Source organism: Lepidochelys kempii, chromosome 19 (genome assembly GCF_965140265.1).
Source record: "Lepidochelys kempii isolate rLepKem1 chromosome 19, rLepKem1.hap2, whole genome shotgun sequence".
In the NCBI taxonomy this organism is placed as follows: Eukaryota; Metazoa; Chordata; order Testudines; family Cheloniidae; genus Lepidochelys; species Lepidochelys kempii.
In genome coordinates, this window is record NC_133274.1 from 10,668,783 (window position 1) to 10,680,070 (window position 11,288).

The 11,288-nt window shown below is 48.2% G+C and overlaps 1 long non-coding RNA gene across 1 annotated transcript; it reads left to right on the forward strand.

Annotated features, from left to right (window-relative positions):
* Positions 1–1,108: 1,108 nt before the first annotated feature.
* LOC140900378 (uncharacterized) lies at positions 1,109–7,078 on the forward strand. Its single transcript, XR_012155615.1, has 2 exons — positions 1,109–2,898; positions 2,950–7,078. It is a non-coding gene; the product is annotated as an uncharacterized lncRNA (long non-coding RNA).
* The last annotated feature ends 4,210 nt before the right edge of the window (positions 7,079–11,288 follow it).

Here is an 11,288-nt window from a genome sequence, read left to right on the forward strand (position 1 = left end):
TCTATGTCCCAGTGATGTCACTTAGCAGGCAGCTTTTGGTGCTCTGTTCTGCGTTCTGGTAACCTATTGCTGCCCTTTACGAAGCAGCAAAACTCAGAGCATTTAAAGCGGCAGGGAAAGACTCACCAGACATTACCATGGGCCTTGGTGTAATGAGACCATTTCAGTCCACTCGTGGTCTTCTGGTTTACAGTCTCAGCAGAGGGCAAGGACTGAATGGGCCATGGACGCTGCCCTCTCCTGCATTCTGAGATCTGTTCTGAGGCACATCAGCTGGGAAGCTTGCCCTGCTAGTGCCCTGACATAAACCCTGTTCTGTGAATGGCAAAAGGCCTTCAGCCCCCAGGGCTGCCAGTCTAGCACCATTCCCCAGTGCTACTCTCATTAGCTTGCATCTTTAAGGCTGAATAATTTTTGTGGCTAGTTCCTCTCTCAGCAGGAGCAGCTGATCCTGGGTCTGGAGAGTTGTTTGGCACAGGGTGTTGTCTGCTTTATGTGGCAGAGCCCACAACAAGGTGGAGGAAACTCACCGTGGCACCAGGGCTTAGACGTGCTTGAGTGGGCAAAGTTACCCTAATGAAAAGCAGCTCAGTGCTGCAGGGTCACGGGAGAGGCGCCTGCCTTGATCTTCCTTTATTAAATTCTTCTAAGCGTTGTTTGTTTTGGCTGGCACCATCTCTACCTCTGCTCCTGAAGCAATGCTAGTTGTGATTTCCCCCAATGACTGAGTGCGCTGCCGGCTTGCTGACCTGCGGTGAAGCCATCCCAGTTGCTGCTCCCATCCCCAGCTGCTGTTTGTGCTGCTAGAAAGACACTTCTTGCATTTCTGGGGTCATCTCTCTCTCTCGGATTGAATTGTCTCAATCAGACACGTCCGGCATTTCAAACTGCAGGGAGTGGTGCAGCGTTTGCCACCGGAGTTAGTGGGCTGGTACTGGGCTTGTGGGACGGCTAACCAATTTGGCTCACAGCTCAGATCGTAAGAGGAAGGGATGCGGGTATTTTAAGTCTTTGCTTTGAGAAATCTCCCCTCTACTGTCCCCTGTGTGCTTCTGGGCTGCTGTAATAGAGAGTGGTGTAACAGTATTGGGAATAAAGAAAAGGAGTACTTGTGGCACCTTAGAGACTAACCAAGGTGCCACAAGTCCTCCTTTTCTTTTTGCGAATACAGACTAACAGGCTGTTACTCTGAAACCTGTCAGTATTGGGAATGAGCTGTACTGCTCAAAGCACCTTTATACCAGAATAACTGAGTCCATGCTAGGGGATTGTACTGCTCGATCGAAATTGATTTCTAAACCAATACAACACCTATGGGTGGATACCCTTGAATTCTGGAGGAGCACTAGCTCCAGCCTGGTTAAAGCGGAGACCGGCTTTATTTTTTAATAGGTGCTATTTCAGTGTGTTCTCACATGCACATGCCAGGGCTTTAGACACTGCTGGGCCGTGTCGGAGAAGGAGGAGAGGTCATGGAACAAATTTGGAGTCATTTCATCACAGGACTTCTGAGATACAGACCGTCCCCCTGAAATGTACATACCTAAAATCACGGACAGGCTTGTACTCGGGCAGCTAGCATACGCTGCCATGGCTACCCTGTTGTGTTTAGTGCGCTAGCTCGATCACAGGTCGTGCATGTACCTGAAATTATCCCTCTAGTGGCAGGGTAGATGTTCCCTCAGTGCCTGTCCTCTCCGAGGTGTCTCCGCTGAGAGTCCCATTTGTGTGATGATCGGGAGCAAATAATAAAAAAAACAGCCTCCTATCTAGCACTTGTTCTCAGTAGACCTCAAAGTGCTTTACAAAGGAGGTCGGTATAGTTATCTCTATTTTACAGGTGGGACACTGAGGCACAGGGAGAAGTGACTTGCCCTGGGTTGCCCAGGGCGTTAGTGGCTGAGCTGGGAATAGAATCTAGCTTTCCCGTGTCCCAGTCCAGTGCTCTGTCCTTTAGGACACACTGTCTCCCTGGCCTGAACTAGACTGAGAGCTAGGTGGAGGAAGTATGGCCTTGCGGCTCAGGCTCAGGCTCTGGACTGGATCTCATGAGGTCTGAGTTCTATTCCTAGCTCTGCTACAGGCTTCCTGTGGGACCCTGGGCAAGTCACTTAACTTCTCTATACCTCAGTTTCCCATCTGTACTGAGTGATCATAATGCTTCCCTACATCCTAGTGTTGTGAGGCTGAATACTGCAATGTGTGTGAGTCACAGACACGACACAGAAGAAATCTATTTTAAAATATCCTGTAAATAAAATCTCTCTTCACAATTACCTTCAAATAACTGATCATTAATTTCAATCATTACAGCCCTGAGCTAGATTTGAACCGGCAATTTACAACTGGAAGGCTACATACACGGTTTCCAAATGAGAGTGAAAGGAATGAATGGGCTGCAGTGAAATTCAAGAAAATAAGACCATGGAGACATTGAGATGGCATGATAAGTCCCCAGAGCAGCGTTTGAGTGACTTATGTCATCAGCGGAGACCCCACTAGGGAATTCATTATTTTTACAACTTTAATATATGGATCTGAGCCTCCATGCATTTCCCAAGCACTCAGGCGTGTACTGCAGTGCGCATCAGACTCAATGGTAGCTATTAGTGTAGTTACCGTCAGGATACTAACAAAGGGATTTAAAGTCAGTGTGAATCAGGCCATTTGGACTATATCTCCCAGGGAATGTATGGAACTGGATGTGCTAAAATAGCCACACTCCATTACTGCAGTGTCAGGACATGGGAATGTGACTTTCTGATGCTAGGATGGTGTAGCTGGAGATTAGTGGTGGCAAGTTACCATAGTGGTGAGCCTGGGGGAGGACAGAGGACACACATGATTGTTCTGATTTCTCTCTTGCCCATTGTGCTCCTGATGTGGAGAGAGACTAAGGTATTTAGGCTCCTAACTCCCATTGATTTCAATGGAAGTTAGGAGCCTAAGTATCTTTGTGGATCTGGCCCGAAGTGCGCTCACGTCCACTGGAGCTCAATGTGAGTTGAAAGTGCCAACCAACATCACACGGGATCGGGTGCCGACCTACCAAACGCTCTTTGTCAAATCAGCAGGTGGGTTCTACCACCCTGGCGGGCTTGTACTTGATGGCAGCCTGAGAAATTAACCTTGACAACCATCAGTTGCTGAGGGATTTTCCAACACCAGACAGTGGCACTAATCAATTAGAGTGCAGTTTACAAAATGAGCATGTAGAAAGCATTGGGTTATTTTAGGAAATTATAAGGGCCAGATTCTCATTTATCCTGAGGCTCCTTTACGCTGCCACAGTGGTGTAAAGGGACCTTAGTGAAAATGAGATGACCTCCTAAGTCGTTTAGAATACATGTCTGTAAGTGAAGCATTTATGCCCAGATCCTCAAATTTATTGAGTTGCCTAAAATACCTAATTTATTTAGGTGCCTAGCTCCCATTGATTTCAGTGAGAGTTCCTTTGAGGATCTGGGCCTTGGAGAGTAACATGTATGCTCACCTCTTTGAGGAGTACAGGACCCCCCAATAATAATAATAAATGCTTAGCTGTTATTGGTAAAAGTAACTTTCAAAGGTAAGTTTACGATGCACATAGAAAACCTGGAAGGTTTATCATTATTATTATTATCATTAATGTTTAAATTGGGGAATGTTCTATTTATCTGTTTTTTGTTTGTTTGTTAGTTTAAACCTTGTTTCTTTTTCTGGAAGACTCTATGGATGACTGGAAAGCTAATAGAATTGTGAAATCACAAGTTCCAAGGAAGCGATTGGAAGCAGAGAGAGATTTGCTACATGCACGTTGGGGTTTTTCGTTGTGTTTTGTTGAACTCAACTTTCTGACAAACAGGGACAAGATAAAAGATTTAGCAGCCCAGCCCCTTCAGGAAGACATCAAGAGCTTTCACACCAGTTCTCTAGTCCCTCAAGGAGACCTCCAGCCATGCACTTGTGAAGTCACCAGTATACTAGTTCCCTAGTCATCCATAGAGTCTTCTGGGAAAACATGGTAAAAAAACACACACACACACCCAAACCCTGAATTATAGTATTTAAAAAATAAAACTGAGCCAAATTCTCCCTTCCCCCGTAACATTTTTTAAACCAAAACTTTAAAGCTTTTTTTATCACAGCAAAATGAAAAAGGCCCAAGCCTGATTTCTTTGTCCTTTGCAGATCACTTTTAATTGGTGTTATGGGCATGAGCCAAAGGCATTACATACTCTTTGTCTGTCTCCTGGGTTGTGTCTGCCCTGATTCCCTGAGCCTGAGCTGTGACTCTTGCTGCTGTCCTCATCTGGCGAAATGAGGCAGACAGAGGCCTTGTTTTTTGAGTGCTTTTGTGAAAGGGGGCGTTTAGACTGTGACCCCACGTTACAACTCATGCATGTTTCAGCACCCTCCCTTGCATCTAGCCAGGAAATGGAGGTTGGTCGCAACCCACCCGGCCCTGTTTGTGTCCTCCTGGGCATCATGTTGCCCAGACTGAGAATCTACATTGCAGAACCAGATTTTGCTGGAGAAGAGGGGGGATAGAGGGGCAGTTTGAGATTAGATCTTTATATATCCCTGCTGGAGCTCAGAAAAATGAATTCTAAACTAACCCCTCTGATTTCCAGAAAGGAAACCATCACTGAAACTACACAGACCTCCATCACTTGCACCAGCTTAGGTACCTTTAACTAGAACTCCCTTGGCTTTGATGGAGCTGAGGTCGGTCTCTGCATACCAGCTAGCCAGCTACTGCCTGTAATAGTTGACTCCAACCTGAGCTGTGGCCATGCTAACTTGAACTGCTAACTTGCCACACGTGGCAGCGAAACGAAATCCGCTCAGTTCTGTAGCTGAAAGTTTCCATGGCCAACAGGTCTCCCGTGCACCCCTCTAAACATTCAACGCCCTGCTGTATCCTTGGGACTGTAGGTCTGATTCCTTGCGGGAGAACCCCTGACATTCCCCATGTGAATTAACATTCCTGGGCAAAAGAGAATTTCTTTCCGGTGGGGGCAGGACAAAACACACCCAGCGGGAGAGGCTGTGAAAGGGAGGGAGTGCGCTGTGTGCACCAGTGGTCATGAGCATAGCTGTGGGGTTAGCTGGAAGGCTGGCTTTGATGTGGGGTCATTTTGCCACAGCTGGATGGAGGGGGATGTCTTTCTCATCCAGTTAGCAGCCCCTGCATCAAAGGGCTCCCTGGTGAATGGTATCAAATTGCACTTAAGCTTTAGCACATTAAGAGCTTTTGAAATGACAGCAGCAGTGTCTGGGCTGCCTACGGCCCTGGTGCCTCATGGGCTGCATCCCCCCTTGTCATGCAGGGCAACTAAATAATCCGTTTTGTTTTCAGGGGAGGGAGGGGGATGGAAGCCCTGGGGCAGGGAAGGCCGAGGTAGGCTGGGGTTTAGGGCTGCCAGCTGTCTGGATCTCACCAGGAAGGTTTCAGACTTCATTCCTGATCAAAAACATGGCAGAAAAGCTGAGAGATCCCGCTTGGCCATGTAGCTAAAACCCTTCAGTTCCCAGCACATGGGAGCTCCATGCTCCAAATCCAGCGCAGAGGGAGAACTCTGTGATCGGCACATGAAAGGAGAGAACAGGGCAGAGAGCACTGGGAATAGCTCTGGTGGGAGGAGATGAGGGGGAGTTTGGCCCAGATGGCCTTATGGAGGCTTATTCTCAATCTGCCACTTGAACTGAAGTGATGACAGTGCTTAGCACAGCCCCATTGCCTTCCACTGGGCCCTAGGGCTCGCATTAAAGACATATCACCGCACTCCAGTGAGGTGGGTAAGGAGTCACTTCATCCAGCATTGAAGTGCAGCCACTTCTGGGGAGGGGGGGAGGAAGACAGCAACTGTTTAACAGTCCACATCAACACTGTATAATAATAACACTCCCTACCTCTTAGTGCGTTCCAGCCCTAGATTTCAAAGCACTTTACAAAGGAGGTCAGTATAATTATCACTGTTTTACAGATGAGGAAACTTGCCCACGGTCACCCAGCAGGCCAGTGGTAGAGCGGGAATTGGAACCCAGATCTCCTGCATTCAAGTTTAGTGCTTGATCAACTAGGGCAGGCAGTGAGGGGAAAGCCTGTATCCAGGTGAAACGGAAAGGGGGCCGAATGTTAAAGTGAGCCTGGCACCAGGCTTAATGGCCCTACTCTTAAGGAATGTTTGTTTGATGGCTGCCAGTAGTTAGGCTTTTGACTTTACAGCTCATCCCTGGGCACCATGTGGGACTCTAGCTCCATGTTGACTCAGCAGGAAGACTGTCACATCACCTGCAGCGACTGCGTACTCCTTGGTGGTTGCCCTTCCAACTCTGTACCCAGCCTGGTCAGCTTGTGAGATTTAGCGGGATCACGTCAGCACAAGATGGGAGGGCAAAAAAGCTGTCAACCATTAGAGCATCTAAGAAAGGGGGCTTCATATTAATTAGATCATACTGATTTGTACCAGTCCAAGCAATACTCTGCCAACTGGTCTCACCCTCCCAACTGGCAATTTAGCACATGGGTGCAAATAGGTTTGGCGACGAATCCTGCTGGGTTATAACCCCTTCATCTGTGACACAAGAGTGAATCGCTGACACCTGTCCCCTTCTTTGCAGAGGGTGGAGATGCCTTCTTTGATCCTGGGGGTCTAGGCACCCTGGGTTAGGGTAGAAGTTGCTCTTAGAAGACTCTGAAGTCCTGGGTGGTTGTTTTTCTGTTGGTCACAGATAACTAATGCAAGGTCCTTGGGTTGAAGACCAAGGTTATAACTCAAGACCAGGTTGGCCATGTGTCAAGCTCTGCTTCGTTAGCCTGGTATGCAGAGTCAGCAGAGTTGCTGCCTGGTGACCTACAGCCCTGACTCCACTCAGGGGGCAGGCATGAATCTTGGTTTTAGTGATGGAAAATCGGATACGTTCACTTTTATACTAGGGGAGAGGAGCAATCACTGGTAGTAAACAGGACTTTGAGAAAGTCTGAAACTATCATTCTAACACTGCTCTGCCCACTTGGTACCAGCATGGTGCATTGGCTGCTTTCTCGCTTGCTTTCTCAGTTCCAGGCGCATTCCGGGAATTGCAGATCAAATTACCTTTTTCAAACCTTTTAACTCGAGGAAGACAATAATCCCCCAAGTACAGGGGAAGGAGGTGAGTATGGGTTCACCATCCACCCCCCTGCATGCCATAGTGTCCAGCTCCATGGGGAGCCCTGCATCTTGGTGCATAGGTAGGCCTGGGGGCAGCAGTGGGGGAGAAGGAGTGAAGGCGGAAGCACTGATCCACTGGTCCTTGCTGCCTGTGGCAGGTGTTGGGGGTGGCCACTGGTATGGCAAAGGTTACTGATTCCATTGCTGCTCTGTGGGCTGCTCAGGATTCCACCCCTCCCAACTTTGTGGGATCCCTGCACCAATCCCACCTATTTGGGCTTGAGGCAGGAAATAGGACTTGCTCCATCTTTTCTCATGTTAAACTCCTGCATCCTTGGATTGTGCATTCATTACATTCACTCCCCGTTCATTTCAAGACCCTGTTTTTTAAAACCTTCCACAAACTTACACTGAGGCTAATGGGACCATTCACGTGAGAAAGGGCTGCAGGATTGGGACTCTTATTTCACTCTGCTTTCTTTTCTTCACTCATCTAGCACTGGCCTCCTTTCTGTCCCTCCCAGGGTGGTGGAAGAGCATTCTCCTCTGCAGTTCTTGCCACCTGGAACAGCTTTCGTGTCATGTCTCTCTCCACCTGATCCACTCTCCATCTGTTTTCACATCTCGGCTGAGCACACAGCTTGCGTCCCTTGCTTCTGCACCTTCATTTCTCTCTCTCTTTCTAATTCTTTCTTAGCTGTGAAAGGCGCTATACAGAATGAGGTTATAGTGTATTACAGTAAGGTGACCAGATGTCCCCATTTTATAGGGACAGATCTGATATTTGGGGCTTTGTCTTATATAGGCGCCTATTATCCCCACCCTGCACCCTGATCCTGACTTTTCACACTTGCCTTCTGGTCACCCTATATTACTGGCATGTCGGATCTGTTTCATTGAGTGAGGGAATTCAGATCAGGCTCTCGGGCTAGGAAGCCAAGTCTCTCGGTGTCTCCGCTACCAACTTGGCATCACTTTCTGATCTGAGCAGAGGTGAACCTTACCCTGATTTATAAACCTGGCAGGAAACAAAATACTTGTAAAATTGAAAATGTCATTCATCTTTTCCATCTTCCTGGGACAGTGAGTCAGCAAGGAACAGTCTGTGACTCCTACCGGCCCCCTGTGCATGGGGCCTTTGTTCAGTACGAGAAATCAAATGATATCCAGCCCACCCGCTAATTCATTGGGCTGAAACACCCTTTAGTGCTTTGTCATAAATCTATGTAACGGAGGGGTCTGAACAGCTCGGGGGATTAGTGATCCTCTCTCGGAGACCAGCCTGAGTCCATCCTGAGCTGGGAGTAATTGAAAGTCATTCCCATCACATGGCTGTTTGGTGGCCAAATGAGTTTGGTGAGCCTGACTCAGTTCAGCACATCTCCGTCACAAAAAACACAGTTAGAATCGACAGTAACTGGTCTCCTGCTTGGCACTTGTTGCAGAAAAGCCAAGGTCTAAATGACAAATGGAAACTGAGCTCCCCTCTTGCTCCCTCCAGGGCAGGCATTAGGCACGCTGGAGGAAGCTTGCCCTGCCTTCTCCTTTGCTGTGCTTGCATGATGCATGGAGAAAGAGAGGCCTTCAGTCTCCAGGGCTGGTAAGTATTTCCATGCAATTCCCTGTGCGAGGAAGACTCTCTGGGTGAAGCCTTAGAACCTTCTGGCCCGCGAGGGTCTGTAAAGTGCTTTTTGATCCTTCAAGATGAAAGATGCTATGAAACAAAAATAGTTATTAGATGCTGCTGCAATGACTTACAAGGAACTCTTCTACCTCTGGGGACTTTGGGTCACACCAATAAACTGTGCGAGTGGAGACCTGAATTTCTGAATGGAATTGTTTTCTCTAAAAACAATGTTGTAATTCAGCGTTCTGTCTGTGGTGTAACTTCCTAGAGAGAGTATATAGAGTCATTCATTACCAAATATTTTGTAGATTGTTTGTCTGGACAGAAGACAGATTGAATTCTATCCACCATCTAATGCCAAAGTTAGCAATGATTCTATCTTCATTTGGACAGCACATAACACAATGGGGTTCTGGTCCATGTCTGTGTTACAAAAATACAAATAATTTCACCCATTATCAACCAGTCTTTCTTTCTTTGGTTGTGTGAAATTTCTCATTACGGGTTTTGTCTTTTAACCTAATCTTCAGATGATGTTGGATCTTGGAAGAACCAAATTTGGTTCATGGTCTAAATTATGACAATGGTCCAGGGACTAAATGTAGCAAAATGAAGGGGGAGGGAGAGGAGGTGAACATGTCTCTAGGTGCATCTGGTGGTTTAAATCATTGGGATTTTTTATACTTTTACATGTGTTGTTTCTGTGTGTTCAGCCAAGCAAGAGGAGGAGGATGGGGGAATGTAACTTCTAGCTACGGGACTTATCTAGTCTCCTTAACTATAGTATCTCAACATGTCATTATTTTGAATGTATTCTCATAACACCTCTGTGATGTAAGACTGTGTTATGATCACCATTGTATTGATGAGAGACACAGAGAAGCTAAACAATTCCCCCAGTTACACAGGAAGTCTTTCTGTGAAAGAGCAGGGAATTGAATGCAGGTTTCCTATGTTGCAAGCTAGTACCCTAGTCATTAGGTTAGGGCGAGGGTAGTCAATTATTTTTTGTCAAGTCTAAATTTCTTGACCAAGGTATAGTCAAGGTCTGGACTCCAGAGAAAATAATAATAAAACAACAACAATAATGAGAATAAACAATAAATAAACAAAAAGATTTTGGGGTCTGCTCAAAAGCACCTGGTGGCCCGGATTTGGTGCAGTCTACTTACTGACTACCCCTGGGTTAGGGCTTTCACTAAATGACCCTGGGGTAGAAATGCCTGCTCTGGTGACGGCCCATCATCCACACAGCAGCTGCATTTTGCCATGTAGTAACCTGTCACTGAATCAGAAGCAGACCCAGGGGATAAAACTCCACACACAGGATGAAGCCATGTCTTGGGCAGGCACACACTTGTACAGCAGCTGCTGCTGACAGACTTGGGCTCCCTGTACCTTTACCCTTGGGGATCCCCTGGGGAGCTTGTCCTGCTAATCAAGTATTTCTGACTTGGGCTAAGTCATGTGGTGTGTGTGGATGTAGGGTGGTTTGGCCTACCCGGCTCTGCCAGACTCTGTGTGTGTTGTGTGTGGATGTAGGGTGGTTTGCCTGCCTGGCTCTGCCAGACTCTGTGTGTGGTGTGTGTGGATGTAGGGTGGTTTGCCTGCCCGGCTCCGCCAGACTCTGTGTGTGTTGTGTGTGGATGTAGGGTGGTTTGGCCTGCCCGGCTCCGCCAGACTCTGTGTGTGTTGTGTGTGGATGTAGGGTGGTTTGGCCTGCCCGGCTCTGCCAGACTCTGTGTGTGTTGTGTGTGGATGTAGGGTGGTTTGGCCTGCCTGGCTCCGCCAGACTCTGTATGTGGTGTGTGTGGATGTAGGGTGGTTTGGCCTGCCCGGCTCCGCCAGACTCTGTGTGTGTTGTGTGTGGATGTAGGGTGGTTTGGCCTACCCGGCTCTGCCAGACTCTGTGTGTGTTGTGTGTGGATGTAGGGTGGTTTGGCCTGCCCGGCTCTGCCAGACTCTGTGTGTGTTGTGTGTGGATGTAGGGTGGTTTGGCCTGCCTGGCTCCGCCAGACTCTGTATGTGGTGTGTGTGGATGTAGGGTGGTTTGGCCTACCCGGCTCTGCCAGACTCTGTGTGTGTTGTGTGTGGATGTAGGGTGGTTTGGCCTACCCGGCTCTGCCAGACTCTGTGTGTGGTGTGTGTGGATGTAGGGTGGTTTGGCCTGCCTGGCTCCGCCAGACTCTGTATGTGGTGTGTGTGGATGTAGGGTGGTTTGGCCTGCCCGGCTCCGCCAGACTCTGTATGTGGTGTGTGTGGATGTAGGGTGGTTTGGCCTGCCTGGCTCCGCCAGACTCTGTATGTGGTGTGTGTGGATGTAGGGTGGTTTGGCCTGCCCGGCTCCGCCAGACTCTGTGTGTGTTGTGTGTGGATGTAGGGTGGTTTGGCCTACCCGGCTCTGCCAGACTCTGTGTGTGTTGTGTGTGGATGTAGGGTGGTTTGGCCTGCCCGGCTCTGCCAGACTCTGTGTGTGTTGTGTGTGGATGTAGGGTGGTTTGCCTGCCTGGCTCTGCCAGACT